At 38.8% G+C, this 25,398-nt stretch overlaps 1 protein-coding gene across 1 annotated transcript in view; it reads left to right on the forward strand.

The window, feature by feature from the left end:
* SLITRK4 (SLIT and NTRK like family member 4) overlaps window positions 1-25,398 on the forward strand; it is a 345,984-nt gene that overhangs the window by 204,745 nt on the left and 115,841 nt on the right. The gene's annotated exons all lie outside the window — the stretch shown is intronic.

Consider the following 25,398-nt stretch of genomic DNA (forward strand, 5'->3'; position numbering starts at 1 on the left):
CTACATTTAAATTGCAGTTTACAGTCTTTATAGTCCCTTTCCTATGCTGCAGCTCTATCTGCCTTAAAAAAAAATATTAAAAGATGCAAAAATGTAATAAAACCAGTTCATATGAGAATAATTGAGAAATTCTTGGTAATATACAAATGCACAGGGAGATCACCCAAGTGTGAAAATTAAATTAGGAATAAAAGTTGGGGGAAGGAGGAACAGTTCCAGCTAAGGTTAAGCTAGAAAAATTATTTAGAATTTTTAGAACGGGAGAATGTATTGTGATCACTGAGACTTGGTTGGGTACATTGGTGGGAGTAAAAAAACCAAAACTACAGTAAATTTTTAGTAAAAAAAAAAGTATATTCAGGAACCTTCCTTTCAGAAATGACTGGTGTCCTCATGAGGTCATGTCCTCATGTGCTGTTTTGAGGCAGTATTCAATGGCCAGCATTTGGCAATTCATGTTGTACAGCAAATGCCCTTTGTGTATGGGTTCATATTCCTGGAGACCTTTATGTTCCGCTATCAAGAAGCAAAATTGAACATACAAAACCAGCACGAATGTATAGGGCCCATGGGTGGGTCAGCCTTGTGGAAAGGGTGTTCTGAGCAGTCCCCATGAGACATGCCTCTCTGTGGTGCATGATCAGTGTAGCTCCCTGTTTCCAGCTTTGGTGGCAATCCCTCGATTTTCCAAGCAACACAAAAGTCTCTGACCAGATTCAGGACCTGCTTGTAGGAGTCAAAGGGGCTCCTGAGTTATCAGTACAAGAGCAGGGATGCAACTTCAGTTGGGGTGGTTTCTTACCATTTTTAACAGACGCAAAAGTTCCATTTTCCCTAAAATGGTCAGTTGTTCTATCTCAGCTGTGGGCTATATTATGGAAGGGGAAGATGATACTGGGGAATGAAAGCCTCTCCCCTACCCATGGGTATTATACAAACCAGTTCTCTTCTGGTTTTCTGCAGTGCTGCAGATGTGTAATGTGAATTTCTGTGATGAATGGCTGTTCTTGATCCCTCTTCCTTGATTTATGGAAAGGGAGGGCTGACTTCCTCTCTCAGCCTCCTTCTTTCTATATCAGCCCTAGCAGGACTCTGATGCAGAAGCAGCCCCCTGCCCTCAGAGCTGCCGTGCTGATTGTGGCTGGGGAGTGGAAGGCAGAAAGTGGAGGGTTGGTGGAACCTGGCAGGATGCTCTGTGTCAAAAGAATAAATCATTAAAGCAAACACTGCTGGACAGGTTGAGTATTTACTACCAAGGTTCACACCTCAAGCCAGCAAAGGTTTAAATCTGCAGACCAGCTTATCCTGCCATAGCACAGAGAGGCCATTTAAATACATTTAATTCTTTCAAGGATCAGAGCCTGAATTCCCAACAGCTACAACCACTGCCAGAGAAAACAACGGTGCAGTAGTCAGAGATTAAGACTGAGAAGGTGGCATGCCAGTAAAGGAAGAAAAAGAAAAGGATTCAGAGCTACTTAAAATGGCTTCTCCTTCCATTTGAAACATGTTTATCCTGTTTGTGTTTGGATCTATTTTACACAAATATAAATCTGTCCAGAGATCTGGATTCCATTAAGACATGAATCAGAGCTTTAGCCCATTCCTGGAGTAAGACTGCTGTAAATGTGACAGCATATTTACCTCCCAAACACTTTTTTTCTTCATTTAGACAGATTTAATATAATTATCATAGTTGTAGCAATTAAAGAATAGTAGGTTTTCTCATTTAAAATACTGTTTCCCTTTTTAGTGATGGTCATAAGCATGATTTAGGAGCAAATGCTGGGAAATATTGTTAGTCTATAGAACAAGAAAGCATTATCATACTGAAATTACATAATCATGAGTGCAAGTGTATGACAAATGGCTTGGAATAAATTGTGGGTAGAAACCTCTTCCAAATAAGAAATAACCTCTCGTAAGTAGCACAGCTAATTGCTTCTATGCCCTACCAATCCCTATGGAATAGATGCATAGGAAAGAATTAAGTAGTTGCATCAGCTGCTCTGAATTCAGAAAATAAAAAGGAAAGCTGAAAATGAGATAGAAGATAGAAACTGAAGTGCCATGAAACCACAAGTGTATATGTCCACAGCATATTGTTTTGTTGACTGGATTGTGGCATAGCTGCCCCCTTGGGGTGCTGGTGGATTTAGCATAGCTGTAACTACATAGCAGCTATGTTATATGAAAGTGGTTTTTTTTAAAAAAAAAAGTACAAAACTCAAAGAAATAAAGTAGCATCTCATTTTTTTGTGCCAAAGCAGGACTTTTACGAATAGTTTTTCAGTGGGCCACAACATGGTTTTCCAAATGTGGCTCCCAGTTATTTTGTTCAGAGACATTTAGTTGCCAAAACTCCCAAAGCAACATGTCCTACTTGTCACTCCTGCCTCAGGCTGAGAAAGTAAAGAAAAATATAAGGAGTCTTTTCCCTTTGTCATTCCATGCACCTGATCAGACAGCTTTTTCCTTGGGATTGTGGCTGATGGCAAGCAGATGACTCTGTAGAACAGGGCAAAAGGATGCTTTAGATATGGAAACATTTAGGATGAACAGTTTAATTGCCAGATATCAGCTTCATACAATGCTTGAGTAGGGGGGTCTGATTGCAGTGATAGGAATGGAAGTAACATCAGATTCCTGTCCAGAGCAAAATACTGATCCCAGGTGAGTGTCCAGCCAATGGAGTCTCCTGTGCCAGCTGGACAATGCCAGTAATGGCCATTTCCCAAAAAAACAAGACAGACACATGCCAAGATTCAGCCTTTGGCTGTCTCCCTGTAGGGCCAGCCAATTTTTCCACCTGGACACCACGTGGTAATATTGGAACTGATAGAAGAAGCTTATAGGAGTCAGCTACCCACAGAAGACTGTCACATGTGTTTGTTAACTCAGTTTTTAAACCCATAAGCCTCCTATAGCACTATCTAGGAACTGAGAGATGTTTGACTGGCTTCCTTGTATATCACTTGTCCAAGCTGAAAGAATCACAGATGAACATGAGCAAACAAAAGTAAAAAGTTATCCACTCTTTCTTTTGCTTTCTTGTTTTGAAATATCAGCTAAAGGAATTTTGTGTACATTGAAACGTGTAGCTTATTTGGATCTATAAAAAATGTATGCAAAGGAGAGAGCTGTGCAAGACTCCAAGGTGATTCTGAATTACCCCTAACTTTCATTTCAGTACAATGAATTTCAAGGACACTGAGTTCTGATGAGTTTGGAGATTGCATGAACATAAAATCATATGCAAAACCAATTTGACTACTGAGTCTCACCTGGATTACTTTAAAAACCTTATGAAATGGCAGATTTAGCATGTTTTGACAGCTAGAGTTGTAAAATGAGCAAGATTTAATTGTAGCTGGATATTAGGTTGAAATTCCTGTAAAATCAAGACCGAACGGGAGGTGTCTTTATGTGGCTTCATGTATTGTTGCCCACACAGTGGATTTTTATTACTGATGTAAGAATACTTTAGGACACTTCATGTTTTCAAATGAGATCAATAGACAGAACATACTGGCACAGTCTAGGAGAGGTGTTTTCAAAATAAATGTCCTGATTAATATTGTTTTAGCTGAAAGATGGAGTGACACTAAAGTCAGATATTGCATCCTTCTATTCTTTGATATTTTGAAGACTGGGAAGAAGTCACAATAAGTTGAGACAGTGGTGAGCCTTTTAACATTGCTTTCTTGCTGTTTAATAACATTGACTTCAGAAGTGTTGTTCAAGAGAATGTTTGTATTTTCAAATGAGAGAGGCTTGTCTGCTGTGACATCATTGCCACTGGAAGCAAGTCAGTTATACAACACCTTTTTAACAGCCCTTAAAGAAAAAAAAATCCCTTTCGGAAATTTAACTGAGTTTGATTTATACATCAGAAAGCAAAAAAATATTAACCTTTCAGTGTCTTTATTCTGCCCCAAGCTGTATTTGGTTTAATTGATTGCCTCATTGTGTGTTCTGTGAGTAGTTGGCAGTCTCTTGCTCCTGTACCCAGCTGAAGGAAAGAATTTAAGCCTACATTTGTCAGACAAGCCTACCAGTGCTTGTTTGAGCCTCTTGTGTACAGCTCACATCAGCTAAGATAATCTCTCTAATGTGATGGAAATTACTTCACCTGACAAAATATGCTTTTGGCAAGGTTGCCAGAATGAAAAGTGACTGACTGAAAATATGAATAGGAGCTGAGGCCATATGTCTCCAAATAGTTTAAGGAATTCACACTGTAAAGAACAAAAAGGATGGACTGCATGAGGGGCCAGGAAGATGAAGCCAGGCAATTTTAAGCCAGCACTGTGCTGATTTCAGGGGTAAGCTCATACCAAAGTGATCAGCTGGAAGCAATACCTGCCTGATCTCAAACACTGTGCTTTCCCCCAACACTCAGGAGTCCAGAACTCAATGGAAATGTGTGCTTCTTTGATGCAGCAGCACCAACAGAGCTGGTCAAAACCAGTGCCACTGTGGAAAGCTGTCTCTAGCTGCTCTCATATAACCAGTTTGTGCATTCTGGCTGGTCTCAAAATTAAAAAATAAAAAATGGAAAGAACAAGAATAAAAATGGCTTAATGCTTCAGATTTAAATATACAAAATTATATCTAAATGCAAAGTACATCCTTATTGAGATGCAAGTATTAGACCTGGGCAAAATGAGGAATTTTCTGCTTTCTCCAAGGACTGCACAGACCACTTTAGTCCCTAATGCTGGCTGGAAAAGCTTTGATAATAACAAGAATCATGGAATTAAAGACTGGTTTTGGTTGGAAAGGACCTTTAAAGGTCGTCTAGGTCATCCAATTCCTATGTGATGAAAACATGATGGTATAATATGTCTGTTGTTGAAGCCCTGAAAGCCCTGAAAGGTACAAGTTATTCCTGCTCATACTTCCTTATGGCTGTCCAGAATATGCAATATTCAAAGTTCCATGTAGCAAGAGAAAAGAAATGGGGAATTATTTCTTTCCCCCCTCTGGAATAATTGGGAAAAGCTCCAGGGCTTATTTAATTACTTTTGTTCTGCAATTAGGGTGGTAACTCATCAAGTTCCATAAGACAGTTCATGTATGCATTTTTTGGGATATTTTATTTCCATTTATACCTGAGAAGTCAACATATGTGATGATGTTTTAATGGTCTGATGAATGGGGAAATGTATAGCTCCATACTTGGCTTTGCAAATCCATTTTATTTAATCTCTTGCCAAGTAATTATTTCATGATCTAACTCCTGAGTAGGTATGTGAATCAGGAGAACCACAGGTTGTATGTATTTGATATCTATGCAGTATTTTTGGAGGTAGATGTAAACTCTCTGAAATTCTGAGGGTTCTTGTGACTTCCCCTAACATGGCAGCAAGCCCAGCTCAGTCACCACTCTCCCAGCAGAGCTTGGCCTCAGTGACAGGACAAAAGCACTAACAGCTTTTGGCTGATTCAAGTCACAAGAAAATTTCCTGCTGAAAACTGTCTTCTGCATTCTGGATGGACATTCCAGTAGAAGCAGCATGCAGTAAATGGTAACAATTCCTGAGAGGGTTTTGCTGGTTGTGCCTGAATAATGGGATTATAGAATTAGATATTTGTTCATTTGACTTAATCACCTGCTCCCCCCTCTTTAAGTGTGTGTCTAAGAAAGGCAGAGAGGAGAGTGATTTTCATCTGATGCTACAAATGCAGAAGTGTGACTCTTAAGAAAGCCTTTACAAGAACTGCTCTATTAGTCCAGCACTGAGGTCCATCTTGTCCAAAATCCTTCCAACAGCCCCAAAGAGGGACAGCAAAACAGGGAATACCATAAATATATTATGTATAGAGTGATTCTTTCCTGCTTCCAGTTTCTGCCTGTCAGTGGTTTGGGGATGAGGGAGGAGAGATGATGTTTTTGACACTTTTGACAAAGGAAATGTGATGTTGACCTACTTCTTCTAATAAGGACTTTGTATTTTCAGTTTGCTTGCAGTTTTGTTGAAAAGTTCAAAGGTTAAAATTGTATAGAATATTGAAGGTTAGAGCACAGACCTTGAATAAAGAGAAAGGAATCCTGCATCCTTGCTGATTGTTGATGTAATAGTGTCATGCCTCCTGTTGGTACTGTTAAAAACAAAGCAAATAAACCCTCTCATCTCCAAAAGCAAAGAGTGTATAATTCCTAGTGTTTATAATTTATATCTGATACCTCTAAGTTCCCTTATTAATATGCTGAAACAAGTGACTAATAGATATTTTTTAAGTATTTTATAGCCATAAGTCACCTACACAGGTGGGTTCTGGATCTTATTTAGCAGACAATTTTTGATATAGTTCAACCAGAATCGCCTGTTTACTGTCCAATTTTCTGGACTTGTTTCTGTAACACTTGCATGATTTTTCCAATGAGATGCTGAGAACTCCCTGATTCTCTGAGTGAATTTGAATGTAGCATAAATTGGTTACACTTATCACATATTAGGAATTGCATAGTGTTTTGTAGACCTAGGACAATAACTGTGCTAATATTATCTATTAATCATTCTGCAGTAGCTCCAAGGTACATCCATAGAAGACCAGAGATTTTTCCTGCTAGGCACTGCAAAAGTTTAGTGAAAACTGTGCAAATTTGATTTTTTAAAGCACAAACAGTATTTAGCATTTGCCTTCTTGTGGCTGCATCCAATTTCAAACTGCAAAGGAATACATTTTCAAGTATTTTAACGCTGTCTTGTTATTTCCTATTTCTATATCTCTTTCTGCAGGGCTTTTTCATCTTTTTGCTGTCTGACACAATAACTACTGTTTCATTTTAAAGATGAAACTAGTGGGATCATAAGTATCAGTACTTTTTCTGGAGTAGTGCTATTGGATGCTAATTTTTGTTTGCTTACCAAATAGATGCAGACTGGCACATTTTGTGCATTGGACCTCTGTTTTTACTTTGATCCCAAGACTCAGTCCTGCTCAGGAGTCTCATCTTCCTTGCTACTCTGTTGTTTCTTGCACTGAATGGATTTTCGGGTTGTAGAGGCAGAGGCATGGGAAGATGGTGTTGAACATGTGTGGTTTGAGCATCTGTCATCCTTTTCAGCTCTGCTTCTGCCCTCTTTTATAAAGTAGAGGCTTGTGATGAACACACAATATCAGCAAAAAAGCACACATGTAAGAATACGTATTTTTGTTACTTTTCAAGTATGAAGTACAAATGAAGCAGATGTGACATGATTGTCTGAATTTCAGTCTGCATAATCAACAATTTGTCAAACGTTTACACTGGAATGAAACTGAAGTATCATCTGCCCTACAAAGGCATGAAAGAATGCATATTTTTGTAAAGGAACTGTAAAGGAGGTGTGAATCAAAGGGACTTCACAGCATCATATTTCTGTTTGATAGTGCTACAGCAGTAAGCAGTAAAACCAACAGATGGATATAAGTATCAGTCTGATTTTCTGAGGTTGTAATCCTGAAAAATTAAACCACCAAACAAAGAGAAATTTTTCATGAAATATCTATAAACAGCTCTTAAATTAACACAATTAATAGTTCAGATCAGGAATTTAATGCAACAGAAATATCCGGATCAAAGTAATTCACTATAGTCTAGATTAAACACCTGAATACTAGTGGGGAGCTGTGCATGCTTCTGCAGCATCTACCTTGTCTGTTCACTTGTTAAACAAATTTAAATTCAGATTTCTTATTTCGTACTTGGACTAGCAGGAATGTGGTTTTTGTTTCTTTATATTAAGAAGTCTGCTACAAAGCTGCTAATATTTCTTGAGCATGCAGAAAACAGCTCTATCACCTTTGCAACTTTAAAAGGCACAGCCCCATTCAGTGTAAGGGATTAAGCTCTTGAAGTGTGCACAAAACAACGATGCAGCCTTGTGAGCTGTTAGGGAGGGAGGGAGGGAACAGGCCATGGAGCTTTGCTGAGCATTTGCTTTCTCCCCAGCTGCAGCATCCATCCTCAGAGCAGAGGCTGCTCTCTGAGGTGAGGGAGGAAAGGTGACTTGGCCACCTGCCGCAGCTGACACAGCATAATTAGCCCAGCTAATGAACAGTCACAGGATGACAAACTCGATATGTAATGGCCACAGCAATAGCTGAGGCTTTTCCAGCAGGTTAATTGCTGGAAGATCCTGGCTTTTGGAATGTTCCTTGGCCATGGCAATGAGATCTGGCCAGACGCTGATTATTCCTGTCCCATCATGTCTGTCAACACTTGGACCCTGGTGAAAGCAACGCCCTCCTGGCAGGGCCAGGTTAGAGCTGAACATCTCAGCATCCTCTGGGTGCTGCTCCCTGCTGCCTTTGACACCAGAGGCCAAAGGGGAGCAGTGCCTGCCACCGCTCCCAGCCGCCAACAGCGCCCTGGCGTGACCGTGGCCGAGCAAATCCGAGCCCAGGAAGGGCTCCCAGGGATGGTGTGCAGCCTCACCTACTGGGACTGAGGAGCCCATGGATGTGTCTGGCAGATTTCCAAGTGAAATGTGCTGCCCTAATGTTGTGCTGATGTGTAGGAAAGCGTTATTGCTCGTGTCGCAGGGATCTCACACTCAGCCGCTTGAAAAGGATTTTGAGGAAAGAGTATCTCTGGTGGTGAGATGAAAATTCAAAGCATTCTTCCAGCTGGAATTTCTGTTAATCAAAATTGAAAAAGTTGTACTGGGAAAAAAAAAAGTATCAATATACTCTATTTTAATCATATACTAAGCAAAGGTTAGATAGTGGTTTGCTCTGAATATGGAATTCTGAACTAAGGTATGTTTTCTCTACCTAGGAATAAAAAGCATGTTTTGCCAGAGGTTTAGGGGTTTTGGCCTCCTCTTCTGGAGCAGATATTTTTAAGCAAATTGACTTAATTTAAGTGGTGACAAATATTAATGGCATATTCAGACATTTTAAATAAATAAAAATCAAATCCTTCTTTGAAAATTGCACAGTGAAATCAGTGGAGATTAATTAATAAGAATCAATCTGGCCCAATGAATCCTGAGAATAAGTATTCAAAAAGAATATCCCAATAACCTTAAGTTAAATAAATCTTGGCACAAAATTAAATTTTAATTTTGTAATACATTTTATTATATTCTTGGTTCTGAATTGAAATAAGCAATTAAAAATATTTTCACCAAATAAATTTAAACTATTGAGGGGGATCAATTAAAATATTTTTGCATGATAAGAATAAAATATTTAATTATGTTTTTTCTTTTCAGGACTTCTTTTAAAAAAATAAGTTTCTTGTTTGTATGTAAATAATTAAAAACGAAAAATGAAAATGTAGGTTTTTAAAGTACTCCTTTTATCTAATGAATACAATTTCAACAGGATTAACATTAAAGTTTTAATATATATTTTGTTAAAATAAGAACATTTTTGATCAGTTTTTTTTTTAACTTTTAGAGGTTTCATGCTTGCATATTATTATATAAACCAGCAAGGTCTGAGCTCTATTTTAGGGCTTTTATTTTTGTTTATAGAATCTGTCAAAAAAACCTGGCCATAAATTCACATTTTTTGAAGCACGACAATTATTTTAGGAACATTGACCTCGGAGATAACGGGCCAAGTTTTCACTTGAAGTGACTGATGTCACTTCACAAAAGACAAAGCCTCTGACCCAGCATTGATTAGGGCTCTGTATCCTAGAATTTCAAATAAATGTTAGTGGGTTTTCTGAGGAAACCTCTTTACTCCTTGAGAGCTGGTTGTAGTTCATATAAATATACACTCTAGCCAAAAAAATGAAGTGACTGATTTGGCATGGAGGGGCTGTTACAGCAAAAGGTGTCACAGGCTCCGTTCTCCATGCAAAAGGAGCTGCTGCAGAGCGTGCCAGCCCGTGTTCCCCTTGGTCTGGGGAGAGCCAGCAGGGCACAGGGAGCTGGCTCTCCTGCTTTCAGCCTGGCAAAAGACATTAAAACATAAATAAATTACTCCCCTTTTGTCTCTAAGCAATTGCTGCCGTTGTCACAGGCTTATTACACAGTCACAAAGAGTAAAGGGGAAGAATGTCCATGAGCCTGTGACTGTGTCAGCAGTGCTGGCTGGAAAATCTGAGCAATTCTGTCCTTTCAGGATACCTTTGTTTATGCTGATGAGATTTCACTTCTAACACTGGAATGCCACACGGAAATTGCTGTGTATTGCTGTTAGGTAATTCAAACTTCTTAATGAAAATGAAGATCTGTTAAATCCCCTGATTTCACTGTGCCTCGTTGTACAATGAGGCTGCAAGAGGCTTCATTTATAAATGAGCTTTTTTTTTCCCCTGTGGAAGGCTTTGTCAGCAGTTTTAGGGGTGCCTATAAACACAAAATTGATCTTTACCTAATGAGTTACCTTCCTCCTTGTCCTTTGTTTTCTGCATTGACTATCTAACTTTTAAAGAAGCTGTTTCTACCACTGAGTGAACATTTGTTATATCAGATTGATAAGCCATCCAACAGTTATCTGAGATTTGTTATTGCTATTTTTATTGCTATTGTTAAATTGTTATTGATGTTACCAATTTAGTTTTTTTGTTTGTTTGTTTATTTGTTTGTTTTTTTTTAACTTTTGAGAGTTTTGCCCCAGTTTGACTGCCCTGAGTGATGCCAGGAAAAAAAAAGTAAGTTGGGTGAATAAAATAAAATATTTAATAGAAATATAATTATTCATGGTCCTCACATCACCAGTCTCAGTATCCAGAAAATATGTGTGTTCAAATGTGCACTTTGAGATTCCAGTGGATCCTAAATAAAGATTATCATCAGGGGAGCTCTGTTCTCAACATGTGCAGTTTCCATATACAGATGTGGGCAGAGCCCATTGTTTTCATTATATCCATTTCCTCTGTATTGAAGAATTTGACATTATCTTCTGCATTTGCACCTTCACTGCTGTTTTAGCAGGGTTCTGTGAGCGCTGGATGTTGTGAATCATTAGTTGACCTACTTTTTATCAGCTTTTATCTGGTGCCTTCTGGCTCCTTTAGAATATGAGCTTTCCTCTCCATGTGCCTCTCTCACTCTTTCTCTGTGCTTAGTTTTCAAAGATGTTTTCCTCCAAAATATCAGTGGGAACCAGAGGCACAACAACATCAGTCAGCATATATTTATTTCTTTGTTTCTCCATTTGTACTTGCCTTAGGTAGTATTTCGAAATGAGGCGTTGATAATTATAAGAGATATTATAAGGAGAATATCATAAGGTGAGTTACTTGTGACATGGAAGTACTTTGTGGTTTTATTGCTGCCTTCGTGGAGAGAATCAGCAGTACAGACCTAGGGCTCAGGTTATGTTGACTCTGTAGTCCTAGGGCTGATGGATTCTTAGGTAGAGGCCAGTCTTTGTAAGTTGCTGATGTTTGAAAAAGCTTCTGCTCTGAAATAAATAATTCTGTTGGTGTAATCTGTTAATATTGTTAGCAAAGCTCATATGTGTCTCTGTCCAATGCATCCCATCACAAGAACTTGCTATCAGCATTTCTTACCTTTTTTAAACTTGTCACTCGGTATGAAAATTGCATTGTCAGGTATCTGCCCAAGGCTGTATTTTTTCTGTGTCAGCCAGAATGATTCAGCTATTTCAGGGAATGAATTTAGTAGAAAATATGTTTTCTCCTCCTTGGATATATAGATTGAGACTGGCTAGGACCTATATATTTAAGCAGGCAGTAGAAACTTTGCTAAAGTGTTCCTCTGATGGCCAAGAAGTACCTTCTACTGACTTCATCAGAGAAAAACTTGTTTAATTTTGTTGAATTATGACTAGTGGGGAAAATAAAATTGGTACATACTAGTGCTCAAGCAGACTACACAGACCTTGTTCCAGCCCAAGGCACCAGGAGCAGGGAACATGGTTCCCCTGCTTTATGTAATGTGAAATGAGGTGTCAGTGGGAGAAAATATGGAAAGAGACTTGGTTATGTGGAAGACAGTAAAACTGAAAGGTGGTGAGAGAGAATAGCTGTACCTAGAAACCACAGATCAGAGAATCAGACAGGCACTAGCTGGATGGAAAAACTAGAATGGAATGAGGCAGGAAGCTGAGAACGGAGAAAAGGGAGTAGAAAACAGAGTTTAAGCATGAATGATGAGGAATCTGTTCACAAACTTCTGGATAATTTGCATTGAGTTGTTTTGATGCTGGATCAAGATCCTGGCACTCAGCTGTGTCTTGTGTCACACTCCACATCCCCAGTGCAGCAACTTCCATGCTTGGTTGCTCCTTGGCCACCTTTCCCTGGCAGCAGCTCCTGCCAAAGGCAGGCTCTTGTGCCATCCATGCTCTGGCAGGGAGCTGAGCTGCCACAGCTGAGTCCCTGCCCTCCTGGAGGGCCAGGCTGGCACGGTGGCCCTGGCTGCGGGGAGGCAGTGCCCGGCAGCTGCAGCCTGTCCCTGTCTGTCTGTCTGTCTGCAGCCTGTCCCCGTCTGTCTGTCTGCAGCCTGTCCCCATCTGTCTGTCTGCAGCCTGTCCCTGTCTGTCTGTCTGCAGCCTGTCCCTATCTGTCTGTCTGCAGCCTGTCCCTGTCTGTCTGTCCACAGCCTGTCCCTGTCTGTCTGTCCGCAGCCTGTCCCCGTCTGTCTGTCTGCAGCCTGTCCCCGTCTGTCTGTCCGCAGCCTGTGCCCCTCTGCAGCCTGTCCTGGCCCCGTCTGCGCTGCCCGCAGAGAAGCAGCCCGGCTGAGCCAGGGCAGGGCGAGGAGAAGCCTTTGTGCAAAATTCAGCAATGCTCACTCCTGAGCAGCCTCCTCTGCTCTGGGGAAAAGGCTTGGCAGAAGCCTGCAGCAGGCTGGATGCGATGACCTGAGCCAGGTCTCTTTAGACTTTATTTATTGTGCCTTGGCCAAACCTTAGAGAGAGTCCAGGATCCTTCATGTCCTCATGGGCTTTTCCATGGCCCTCAGCACTGCTGTTTCTGAACACCCAAGCAAAAGAAAGTCAAAATGAGGTTATGATCTGGCAACTTTGGGGATGGCATTTCCTAACTCATGTGTGCTTGACTTTATAACCCCAAAGCCCTTGCAGCATAGATGGATTTTCCCTGTTCTCTGCCTAGAGCTAAAGTGGGCTCATATTGATAAATCTCCATAAAAACAGGGAACCAAGTTTGTAGAAGTCCTCCTGGGGCCTGCTTTTATAGTATATATGCTACGTACAAGAAGACACTGTTGACTGAACAAAAAGTTGCACCAAGTATATGATTATCTTGGGTATGTAATTAATATGACTGGAAAATTGGTGCACAGTGATGAACAGTTATAGTTCCCATACTACAAATATTTTTTAAATGAATTTTTGTATTTTATCCATGAGCAGCATACAATGGTAAAAAACTAAGCAATTAATTCTAAATTTGTGTGAATTCAAATGTGAATGAACCAAAGATTGGCATATCATAACCATAATGTATTTTAATTCTTCCCTGTAGGAAGGTTAGAAATCACTGGCATACACTGAGACTTGCTATTGTAAAGGGGTTTTTTTATTAGGGTTTTGGAGGCTTTTTATTATTATTTATATTTCTGACTAAAGATTTCAGTGGAGATCTGTAACCGTTTGTGCTACTCTGGAGACAAGCAGAGTTCTAAGGAACCAATCAGCTGTCTAGAAATTAGCAGCTCTCTGCATCTTCATCTCAAAACTACATCTGTCTACAAAGCAGTGGTGTACTGTTAATTAAAATTTGATGATGTTTAAAAACATCACTAGTTGCCACAGAAACTTAATTCCTCCTCAGTAAGACTGATTCTGTTAGAGGAGAAAAGATGAAGAACTTGGAGGCAGACATTCTCCCAAGAAAACATGCTCTTGATAATTCAGTAACAAGATTTCTTCTCTATTAAAAGAAGAAAAAAAAGAGCAAGGCAGGGAGGAGGGAAGAGGGAAAGAGGCACAGGAGCTGTGTAAATAAACCAACATTGGGTTCAGTGGTGAGATTGCACCAGTGTAGGGCAGCAGCTGCCTCCTGAGCTCACCCAGAGAACGTGAGGGTGCTGCTCTCACCTTCCTCCCTCCAGGCAGGGACACCCTGCTCTGTGCAGTCACTGCTGCCTTGCTGCTCCTTGTACACTAATAGACCCCCTTTGGCTGTGCTCATCTGGAAGTTTGCTGGGCTCCTAAATTCCATATTCCCCTCATGTGTTGTGTTTTAGATGACCCTGTAGGATGTCACCACTGTGGGAGTGAGGGCACTGTCCTTACAGCTCAGCTCCTGGAAAGGGAGCGTGACTTAACACTGCTGCAGAGCTGACTGATCAAAAGGGAACCCTGACAAGCCCCACTGGGGATGTAAAAAAGAAAAAAAATCCTTGCAAGTCTGTCTTTAGGTAGTTTAGAAATGTATGTTCCAGAGGAGAGACAATGGAATGGAAGTTTAATTCTGTGTTTATTTGCATTCTCCAAAGGTTCGTAATAAGCATTGATCAGCTCTCCTGGAAAAATAAAAAGCATAAAATGTAAAACACTCTTTCTAGAGGAAAATGCTTTCACAAAGCACCTTGAATTAAGCTCAAGATGAAAAATAGTCTTCAAAATGCTGCAGTAAGACTTATGGAAATGGCACAGGGAGAAGCTTTTTGTGATGCAAAAGAGGAAAGTCTTGCATGGCTCTTACATTAGCCTAAATTAATTTATTAAAAAATTTTCTATGGTAATATTATTATTTAAATTATACTTTTCATTTTTACTATATGTCCTATCACTGAATCTCAGGACATTTGCCTGCATTAATGAAGTCTCAAGACAGCCTTAAAACTGATATTTTCTCTTTCAGCAGGGGTCCCCTGTTGCTGTGTTTGTGCATGTTATAGCATAACTGAGCCCTAACTTTTGGGCACCACACCAGCAGTACTGTACTACAAATCATTGTCATCAATAGCATCCATAGCAATGCTTTGTAAATCACTCTGAGATAAATATTTTAGATTACCATTATGGCACAGAAGAAAGTGAATTACCTTCATCTCAGACAAAGAAAGATGTAAAACTTACACCAGACTTTTATCATGTAACATTTGATGCTGATGGAGAGATTAGTAGGAGATGTGTTGATGTGGCAGAAAGTTGGGAAATCCCAGAAGACAGATCCTTAAATACCCTTAATCCCTAGACCTGGGAAGCTTCATCAGCCATGTGAAGCTTCTACCAATCTGAAATGCAGGTGAAGTAAATCATGGCTCTGACACAGCCGGTCACCAAAGACCAGGAACTCAGGAGCAGTTCACAGTTCTCATGAAGGTCAGACTTCCCACTTCCTTTATCTTCTGTTTCATCCTGTTGTTTTGTAGTTAACCCCTATCATTTTTGTCTTGAGGCTATTCTTCTTCCAAAAAACTGTGTATTTTATAGCATGTTGATAAAATATTTATAGAAAAATCTAATTTTTAGTCATACTAAGGTCTTCATTCTTTATGTTCCTGTGGAAAAAAAATAGTAAGAAATCAAGTGGGGAAAAAAATTGTTAGTTCTGAAATGTCTCTGCTCTTCCTGCATGAGTCTTCTTTTATGACCATTCATAACTTCATCTGCTGTCACCATGTTCTATTTTCTCTCTTCCTGGAACAGTTCAATTCATCTAAACAGCTCATTTTATCACTGCCTCTCTTCCCTTAGCCAGGACAGTACATTTACAATACATTTTTGACATATACTGATATATGTTGGTGTCCCATTTTTTACCATAATTGTCAGTCAAAGGGATGTCAAAGGGATATGAAAATCACTAAAGAAATACTCCCTAACTCAACTGAGAGGTTCTTGGGAATGCCCTGAGAGGGACCAGAATGAGTGACCTCTTCCAGTTCTTCAGCTGTGTGAGCATGGAGTTGTCCTCCAGTGATTTCAGATTAACCATTTACATGTGAAAAATTAAATTACGCTACTGTCTCAAACTACCCTGATGTGTCAGAGCAGAACTCAGTTGAGGGATGAGCAAGGTATGAGATGCTCATGTGAAAGAGAAAGGAAATGACTCTGCTGAGCTGCTCTTTTGAGAGACTTGGCAATTGCTGTAATTCCCATAAATACCTATTTTCTACCTGAGATCGCATTCAGAATATGTGCCTGTCTGATCTTACATCAGCTACTGTGTCAAAAGCTTCAATCAAATATGAAATCTTTAAGTATAAAAGTAATTTCTTAAATGATCTCATTTTGTTGCTTGAGGCAAAGATGTAGATAAACTTAGAACATGTGTTTTGGCTATTCTGATAAAATTAAAAAATTATGAGTCTTTTCAAAAGAGACTTTTCCCTCAATGTTAGTCGTGTGCAGTAGAATTAGGAGAATAACCTTAATACATATTTTGGAAATATTAGAAATTATGGAGTCTGGCACTCTGAGTTCAATTTGTATTAAAAACACAATGAGTTATTTTTAATCTCTGTGAAGATTGTTATTTATTAGCCAAATGTTAAATAAATATCAAAGTTATTAAAGCTCTCTTTCTAAAATTGCTGTTCCTAAAAAATCAACACTTGAGAAATATCAAACTGTGAGACTCTGTATTTCAGCTCACCTGTAGATATGATTTCTTGCATAATTTTAGCGTGGATATCACAAAGCGCCTAGAATAAACTTTGAGTTTGTGGTCTTTTCTAAAGCTCTCAAGGTGACTGGTGATGGTATCTGGGATGAAGGCTCTGCTGTGCTGCCTTGCCTTGCTGTTCAGTGAAGGGAAAGTTGCTGAGGGTCAGTCCCTGGCCTGCATCCATGCCCTTGAAAACGAGAGGCAGTGGCAGCTCTGCAGTTTGAACACACTAGAGGTGCAAAGAAAATTAAATATGTCAGCAAGGAGGGCATCATTATCTTGCAGGGGAGTCATTATCAGAGGGAAAGCTATGATTTTTGGGAAATGACAGCCCAGAAGAAACCCTAGGTTTATCTTACCCCCAGTGCTATGAGCATTCTTGATCAATGGCTGTGTGTTTCCCTAATACTGCACATGAGCACACTGATGCATGTTCACAGCTTGTTCTCTTGCAAAGCTAACAGACAATATGTGGCATTAAATGAACCTTTCTTGTTTCTTACTGTAATTTTGCTTAGGAAACAACCAAGCAGTTAAATGTAGTAGTTTTGGTGATTTTTTATAGGCTGCATCCAATGCAAGATATCTATTATTACAAGGAAAAAAATATCTACTGTAAGAAAAGCTGACATGAAAAAAAAATTGAAATAATGTCACCTGAAATGTGTGAGTTACTTGTAAGGCCTTACTGTCTGAGATTGTCCATTTCTATCATCAAACTTCTTTATGGTCCAGTGTGCAGAGCACACCACCATGGATTTTTACCCCTTGTGCTTGAAACAAACCAACTAGCACTCTAAAAAATCACATTAGCAGTTCTATTAAGCTAGCTTGAGTGGCTTAGCATAACATTGAACTGTTTTACTGTGAGCTTTTGTGAAATGAATGTATTTTCTTATGTGAAAAAAGTAGGGATGATCATTATGAAACAAATATTTAAGAATGTAAGGTAAAAAGAGAAATACTGAAAAAGTAAAATTGGAAAACATTTTTTTCATTCATGAAAGTAACAAACTCATCTAATTTCAAACAGCTGAGATGCTTACAGAAGAGTAACCTTCCAATTTGGGCACCTGTGCTAGAAATAATGTAATAAATGAACCTTAATATCATTGATAATCAATGCAAACTTTGAGCAGCATGGCTCAGAAATTATCAGACTTATTTGCAATTAGATGTAATATGAAAAATATCATGAAAGAAGAAGGAAGATGTAATTAGGCAGCCTGGGATGCTTTGTTCATCTGCTATATTTTCAAACAAAATTATTATAGAATTACTTGCTTTTGTCTAGTATGTGCTTTGAAGTCTATTATTTGGAGTGAGAAAATAATTCTTCTGGGTGGAGATAAGCTTTAGAGAGCTGTCCGTGCCAGCGTGGGTTGGACAGGAGGCATACACTGATTGAACCCTTTTGGGAGCTGTCTTTGTTTCACAGAGCCTGTGTATGGGTCATGGATCCCACCTCAGCCATCAAGGTCAGCCTCCAGACAGGTGCCAGAAACACAGGAATATTCACTCTGTGCCTGCATCACTCATCCTAGAAGCCCTAAAGGGGTAATCTAGGGGTAATCTCCTTTACTACTTCTCCCTAGAATGCTGTGCCCACACCCACACGTGGCTGATATGGGAACACCCTGAGTTTTATTCTCAACAGGCAGCCCTAGCACACACAGAAAACAGATTTCCCTGGTGCTTCCTCTGGAGCAAACACCTGCTCTTTGAGTTGAATGAAAAAGATTTAAAGATATAAAGGTCAACATGAGGAGCATGGTTGAGCTTTGGAGGGCTGGAATCCTCCCAGGGGATGAAGCTGAGAACTGTTCTCTCCTCTGTCTTAAAAATCAGAAGTAAAATATAAATGAGGTCTTTGGATATTTGGGCACTGAAGTCCTGATTCTTGCATGATGGAGTTACAGTGTTGTAACACTGGGAGCTGGGATGATTTGAGGATGTTTGGGTTTCTCCAGAGTCAGAAATGATTGTCAAGTTCCAATGGATTCCAAAGCAATGCTCGGAGTCCTGCAGTTGTAGAGAGACAAACATTGAGAACAAGCAATACACGATTTTATTAAGTAGTGCTGCTCTTGAGAACTGACTTAATTCCAGATGCATTTGATCTTGCCACCATCTTCAAAGACAGTTGACCTTTTTTGACTTCTTAAAGAAGAGCCTCTGGATTCAGTTGGGCAGATAAGCTGATGACATTTTAAAAGAACTTTGTATTTCAAAACCTAGAGTGTTAAAAAAAAAAAGGTCCAAAGATCTAATACCAGCAACATTTTTTTTCTAAAAATACAAGAGCCCTGCAAAATAACTTTTCAAAGAACACTTCCTCTTGGTGCTTTCAGAGCAAGATTGGACTAATGAGGTGTGGATAGTAGGGGGCCACTGTTTTTGAATGGATGACCCTTACATAAACACTGTAAAGTTTGGATATATACTGGTAGATTCTCACTAAAACAAATGTGGCCCAGTTCTGCAGTCTCTAATCCACTGGAACCAACAGCAGTTTCTCAAAAGTAAGGTTGGAACATAAAACCTTTCCAATACAAACCCAAGTCTTTCCTGGCTCGAAAGGGTTTGATTCCAGTATTCCAAGCTTAAAAACCTGAATTTGTCCAGTGGAGTGGTTGTGCAATGAAATTCGAGGTAGTCAAGGAATGAAAAAGGTTGTCAGATTCTGGCTGGTACTCGATGGTCAAGGTTATTGAAGCCATGGGTATCTCATAGGAAATGTTGAGATCATCTGTTGAGACCATTCTGCCATTAACGTAAAAAAACAAAAAAAAACCCAACAAAACAAAAAGTAATGCCTTATTGACATTTCATTTTCAAGATAAAAAATAGGGACAGATAGTGTGTGGGTGTTTGCATGTATGAGAGGCTGATCTTTCAGATGCTCTGAAGTTCATATAATTTCCACAAAAATGTCACTCAGTGGGCTGTAGCCACTGCTGGAACTTAAGACAGCAGAAGGCCATTCACACAGTAATTACAGTCTGCTGACTGCTGGCTGCCCAAGTCATTGATAAGTTGTAAGCCCAGTGATGGTGTGACTGAAACATGGGTCAGCATGTGGGAATTAACAACCCATGTTTTTCCCATTTATATGCAGGGCCAACAGAGTGTTATGTTCTGAAGTCAGAAATAAACCATATTTGTAATGCATGAAAATATCACACTGTGACAGTTCTGCTGTTGTTTGGTATAGTTGTGTAAGTCCTACAGACAGTATTTTTTTTTTGCTATTTAGGAAATCCTCTTCTATTAATACACTAAACAGAGAAATGAGGAACACATTATTTATACAATGGTTTTAGACTAATTTGTAAGGAAACTTTCAAAATGAAGCTTATAAATTGTAGCTACCTCCTCCAAAGAAGAGTTACTCTACATTTATATCCTCAGAAATGTAAATAGACTTCAACACAGGGAATCTGTGTCATTGAAGTGCTGAGAAATTGTCAGAATATTTTTGCTGATTTAGGCCCCTTTAAAATGCTTTTCTGTCTCTATGCAAAGTATTATGCATAAAATATTAGACCTCAAAATTTTAATGTTTTCTAAACTCTCTTTTAAACTGAAAAATCCTCTCTAAATTCTCTTGACTTTCCTGTGTGTGGGTTTAATACACAGATCTCCCAAAGGATAATGTTCTTTTGTGTGTGTGTGTGTGTGTGTATTATGCTACTTTCAGTGATGCACAGGATCCCAAGCACCACTTTCAGCTGGCTCCCTCTGACAATCAGAAGCAGCACAGCATTACAATCTGCACTTCTTTTACAGAAATTATCTTTTTCCCATGTTCTCATTTTTCTCCTCGCATAGATTGCTCTTGTAGCATTCCCTACCCTCAGTGGAATTTTCATGAGACTAAGCTGAATTTTTATCTTAGCTGTGGAAGTGATTTTACTGGGTATCCTCCTGATTTCTATTTCTGGACTAACAGAGCTGTAAGCTACTTAGATAACTGTTGGAGAACTAAGGATACAGGTCTTGTGGCAGTGCTGGATAGGGCTGAAAGTGACGTTTCCTCTTTCATAGCATCCAGTCTGTCATCTCACTGTGAAAGTTTCAGGAATTTTCCTACAGCAAGGCTGAAAGAAAGATAAACATGATGGGAAAGGGAGCTGTGGTAGAAGAAAGGTAATGGGAAATCAGATAACTTATATTACTCAAAATGCACTTAATTTAAAATTAAAATATCCTTATGTTTTTATTGAACCTGAAAAAAAAATCACTGAAAAAAAATTAATAGAACATTTTGCAGATTGAGCAAAGATACTTTTGGTTTTGGTTGTGTAACACCGACCTTTCTAAAGAAAAATAGTTGTAATACTCCAAATGCTTAGAAATCAATATCGAGCGATTCAGTTACTTCCTGTCCATCTGGAACCAAGCAGATACACAACAGCTGAATTTTTATGACTAAAGAAAAATAGATTTGACAGTCTTCAGTAATATAAACTTGTATATACAAATATCTAGAGACTATAAAATGGCCTCTGATATTCATAGTGCACTTTGCTGTGCAAAGTGAGAATTAAAATGTTGCTTTTGATAATCTAATCCAAGTAATTATGAAAAGAAAAACCCAGATTGTGAACCAGTATAAATAAGGCAACTGACTGAATTCATGGGTTAAACTCACTAGTCTCATCTAAGACATTTACCCTTACTGAGTGCTCCTTTGAATTTAAATGTCACTGATAACTAGGCAACTTTCTTATTTCAAATAAATGGACAAGGGATCTTGAGATCTATAATACAAAAATGCAGTCAGAATTACAGTTACTCATGTACATTTTTCTGTGTGGCTTCTCTGCATGTTCATGGGTAGTAAATCATATGCCAGCTCTTGGCAGAAACAGCTTTACCTGCTCTCTTTTCAGCTAATCCCTTGATGCTTTTTTATTTTCTCCTCCCACCAAATCTTTGCTTTAAATATTATCCTACATGCAGATGAAGAATGTAGATAACTGTGTTGTAAGGGGCACATACAAGGTAGGATGTATCAAGAGAAGGGTGTAAGTGGGCTTTTGTTCAAAGCTATAATTGTCAGTGTGTTTTTCTCTGTAGACCTGCTATTATGATTTTAAGATATTGTTGACATATTGTCAGCCTGATTTTTGAATTTCGTTGAAAATACATCAGAAAAACTTGCTACATTTAGTGGATCCTGACTTGCAGTTAGTCTGGAATGATTTAATTTCCTTACAGACTTAGAGCTGAGATCAGTATAGATAAAGGTCTTTATCTGTTGATCATCCTGTATTTCTGCTGCTCCTTTTGGTAACCTGTAACCAGTACCCAATAGCTGTGGTCAAAGGTGCTGGTCAACATCAGGCCAAAGTGTTACATCACAAGAAGCTGATAATCAAAATATTAGGTAGCTGTACATGTGTGCATGACACACTTGTTCCTAGCAAACTATGGAAGAATTTTCTTTTCCAGACCCTTTCCCATAGCCGTGGAGCTATGTGAAAGATGTTAAATTATCTATGTGAAAGATGTTAAATTAAATGCTGTAGGCCCTACACCTCCCTTTTGCATGGAAGTGATTTTGTTCTCAAAGTTGTACAATCTGGTATTTCAGCTCTCTGTTTATCTCCAAAATTAATAGCAGGTAAATTTGTTCCCTTGGTGGCAGATGGTTAGCTATCATAATTTATTTTTTTATTATAATTAGTTGCTTCTCACAAAATTTGCTTTTTCCTAGTCTCAAACTATTTGGTCTTTTAATATTAGTATGGAGATTTTATAATATTGTTCTGTCCAGCAAAGTGTTTTGCTTTCCTTTGCTACATACCAGGATACATCCATTTCTAGAAAGAGAAAATCGCTTTCATGTTTCCTGTTTTATTTTGTAGGTTTCTGAATTACTTAAATATATCCTAAAATGAAATATCACTGTGTATCTGTGCTGTGTCTTATCTGCATTCAGGAAGGCTGAAATTATTTATGGTGGAAGGCATCTGTGCTATGCTATATTGAGAGCAAGCAATGAGTGGAGGCAAAATATTGTAAAATATGAGTAGCACCACACCTGAGTGGCACGGGTTGGTCTGGCTGTAGTGTCAATCACCTGTTGGATACTGGGATGAGCGGACATTTTTTTTTTTTTTTTTTTAAATAAATTTGGACTTTCAGGCAGGAATTGCTATTAAACCTCAATCTAATCTTCAGCATTTTAAGCAAATTGACTTCTGGGGGAAATGCATATGAGCAAGTACTTATTCATGCATAAGTATCAAATTTAATCTATGCAGAATAGGGGCTTTGCAATGAAATTTTGTTCCAACTGAAGTAATTCTCTTATTCCTTGTACAGAACCAAGCCCTTCCCTTCCCTTCCCTTTGATGAAATTCTCTTTAGCTACAGGGCCCAGAATGTCCTGGATCTGTGTGGGGAGATGGGCAGGCAGCCAGCTCCTGCCTTTGAGAGTCCACTGAGACTACAGCAGAGCAGTGCTTCTGATGTAATGCAAATACATAAAGTTAACAAAAATTTATGGTTGATGTTTGGATTTTAATCATTCATGATTTATTATAATCAGATGTACGCTATGTTAATTAAATCAGATTCCAGACCTTTGCATCCCTAAAGAGAAACACGGATATGATAAAGAATTAGGAATGTTTACCAAACAGTTTTTTGCATTTCAGAGTGAAATCTATGTGATTTTGGAGGAAAAAAAAATCCACTAACAAAACCGACAAGTTAAAGTCAAGCAATATCTGCATTATACAAAATACAAGCTCAACAAAGATCCTAGAGTATTAATTAGGCAGTGTACTCTGCTCAAAACAAGGTGAGCAACACACTGGTTTATTTCTAGATACCAAAAGTTTTAATCAGACACTTTAAACTCTGTTACAGTTACTTTGAATTTTACTTCTCTTACAGTTAAGGTTAGTGTCCAGAGTACAAAGAAATTCTGATTCATTTAATGTTAGAACTGGATATGAAAAATCTTTAGGCAGGCTACTGTCTCCAAGACAATGCTGGCTGTCTCTAGCACTCTGTCATAAGTTCTCTTCCCTTCATTTTCACCTGTGTTTAAAAGAACCAACTCTCTAATAAGCAAGAAGGAACAAATTAAAAACATAATTAGCAGCTGTGCTCTGCAAGTTGCTTTATGTGTCCCAAAGCAGGCAGTCAGTGGTCTAGTCTGGAGAGTGTTGTCACTTGTAGCTCACTTTGTGATAGAGTATGTAAAACATCACATGATGTTTTTAATCACATCATTTAAATGGATCACACCTATGAAATGAGAAAGTATTGTTCTTCCCTTGAAGTATCTCCAAAGCAAGAACTGAAGAATATTGTCCTTAAGGGCATCAAAGTAAAATTCCATTACTTTTTAAATGAATAGGCTTATTGCTTATGCACTTAGGTAGTAAACCAGCCCTCCGTATCCATGTCACTATAATCCATTTTTCTCTCCACACCTCAGAAGTCTGATTTTTCTTGGATTTTATTAAATGCTCTTAAAATACCTTGCTTTCTTCCAGCTAAATCAAATACTGGCTGATCCCAACCCTCCACTTAATCTTAATTTAAATTTAACATGTCTTTTTGGTCCTACTTGGGTTACAGTTTCTATTTTTTAGCTCAACCTTTGCTATTACAATGTGTCTAAATTGCAGAGTCCTGCTGCTTTGCTATACAATATGCCAGATCTAAGATCTAATGGACTTGTTTTATAAAAATATAATTAATCACATTCAGATACTGGGGATAAGTTTGCAGACAATTTTCTTTCTTTTGCTATCCTCTTCATATGAACAAAAGCTATTAATGCAGCAGCTCTGTGTGAGCTAGTCATCGCAGTTGTGAGATTTTTGCATTCTTCTGCATAGAATCAAAGTCAGTCCATTACAGTACTGGGAAAAAGGCATCAATGACAGCACTTAGCATTCAGTTTCTTAATGTTCCTTGAGACCACAATCTTGGCTATGATGAAGTCAGCAGCAAAGCTACTGTTGATGGGATCTGAACTTGGATTTGTTGACTGAGATGCTAAGGAAAAACTTGACACCTATTCTGAGTGAGGGAATTAGCTGATAGAACAAATAAACATATTATAACTTGGTTTTTGAAGAATAAGAGCTTTGCTTCTTATAGTTAATAGAGTGTCCCAGAGTAGGAGGACAAGAGGAAGGTCTTGATATGAATGAGAAAATTCTGAAATTTGTTTTGTTTGTGTATTCAGTAGATGAAGGTTTGAAAAATTTTAATTGGCTAGATGTTAAGGCTGAGTTCTGGCATATTTCCTGTCCCCATTAATTTCCAAAATAAACATTCCTGTTGATTTTAAAAATAAATTTGATTTCCAAATTATAAGCTCTTATTAGACAACCAGGAGTTCCATTGACTTCATGAGTATGAACCTATTGCATACTTCTAAGATAACATACAGAAAAGTACCTATACTGGTTGGATTTTATTACCAGTTGGCCTGGTTTTAGCTGGGATGGAGTTCATTTTCTTCATGTCTTTTATGGTGCTGTGATTTGGACTGAGCACGAGGATAATATTGATAACACACTGATGATTAGTTGTTGCTGAGCAGGGCTTGCTCTCAGTCAAGGACTACTGAGTTCCCAAGTTCTGGCAGGGAAGCCAGGGGAGAGCATGTCCAGACCAGCTGATCCAGACCCCCAAAGGGATATCATCATGCCCAGTCTATAAACTGGGCAGCTGTCGGGGTCGGGTTGGCAAGACCCCAACAGTGTGAAAGTCCTTTTTCCCTAGCCTGGCAGCCAAAGAAGACGTCTGGAAGGCGTGAAGCTGGGTTTTCAAGGTTATTTATTTCTTCTTATCTAAATTATTTTCTTTCTGACCTGCCGAGGTCCACCTAGTACAGAAGCCATGGCAGTCTGCCCCGA

This window comes from Anomalospiza imberbis, chromosome 14, assembly GCF_031753505.1.
Source record: "Anomalospiza imberbis isolate Cuckoo-Finch-1a 21T00152 chromosome 14, ASM3175350v1, whole genome shotgun sequence".
In the NCBI taxonomy this organism is placed as follows: Eukaryota; Metazoa; Chordata; class Aves; order Passeriformes; family Viduidae; genus Anomalospiza; species Anomalospiza imberbis.